Raw genomic sequence first — 1,446 nt, forward strand, 5'->3', positions numbered from 1 at the left:
TAAAAGCCTTGAAACAATTATTTTATTTAATGAAGAATTACCAAAGACAAACGTTTCAAAAACAAACAGGCAAGGCATTCTCTTGCCAAATAAAAGTCTGGGTTCTAAATGTACTTGAAACAAAATGCACTGTGGGATGCAAGATTGCAGCTTTTCGTATCAAAGGTAAATTAAAACATGAACCATGGTATGTCACAACGGAAACAGGTGCAAGGCTCACTGTACTCTTTCTTTGGAGGAACGCAATCAACCTAAGATAGACAAACCTTTCAAAAAAGAACAGGCGAGGGATTCTCTTGCCAAATAAAAGTCTGGGTTCTATAGGAAAATTAATTACCCGACGAGGGAATTCCACGTTAAATTGCACGCGAAAAGAGTGTGATATCGGTTTTCAAGTGCAATTTGACGTGGAATTGACGAGTCAGGTAATGGATTTTCCTTGAATCGCATAATTGAATAAAAATCAGAAAAAAAAAAAAAGGAAACAGCAATAACATTGCTTGTTTTTATCCTGAGCGCACACTCCAGAAAGCCATTTCAAAGTCAACTGTCAGAACTGTCATTGCATTAGCGAATAGGAAGCAAGGTCAGTCATACACGTTTGAACCTTTGACAACTTTTTTTGTACCTTGTGCTTGTTTTTACATTTGGTTTCAAACTTTTTTACACATGAACAAGCTTCACACTAATTGTAAGGATAAATAGAGGCATTTCACTGAATTTACAAGCCGGTTATCTATAACATCTTTTTTCAAATTGGTCATTTGCTCGCGAAGGAAAATAATTTACACCTTTTACCTCTTCGGTAGCAAAACTGAAAGAAATGAAGTGTCCAAGGCAAAGCACTGAAAGTTTAACGTTGCGATTGATATAAGGCAAGTACCTTGAAATGTTTTAAAAATGCTGTTCAAGTTCAGCTCTGTTTTGTACTTTTCTAAGTACCACGATTCAGGATGAATGCAAGTGGCGTACTCTTTTTCGTGTTTTCAGGGACAATGTGATCTTTGAAGGTATTTATTTCTTCTTCTGTATATGTGATAATTGACCCTGGCACTTCCTCCATTGTCGCTTCTCCGTTTTGTTGGTTTGAATTTGGCTTGCCATTTTCTGGGCTGTGTTCACAGGATTTTCTTGTTTTCTCATTGTCGCTAGCGAAAGGGGTTTTTTATACCTCTCCAAGAATTCGTAGTTTAGTTCAAAACAAGGAAGAACCTCCGGATCACTTTAAAAAATGCTTTTGTTTGTTTTTAACTATTTATTTATTTAGTCACTCACAAAACCTTATACAACATAAACAAAAGGTGTTAATTAAATTATAAAATTAATGTGACAAGGAAGTCTAATGAAGCTTGAAGCTTATATTAATAGGCTTCCTTCAACTACCTAGAGAACTAAATTCACGGTTGAGTGCAGAGTGAGCAAGATCAGAAAATTAAGCGACAGATC

Source organism: Porites lutea, chromosome 1, assembly GCF_958299795.1.
Source record: "Porites lutea chromosome 1, jaPorLute2.1, whole genome shotgun sequence".
In the NCBI taxonomy this organism is placed as follows: Eukaryota; Metazoa; Cnidaria; class Anthozoa; order Scleractinia; family Poritidae; genus Porites; species Porites lutea.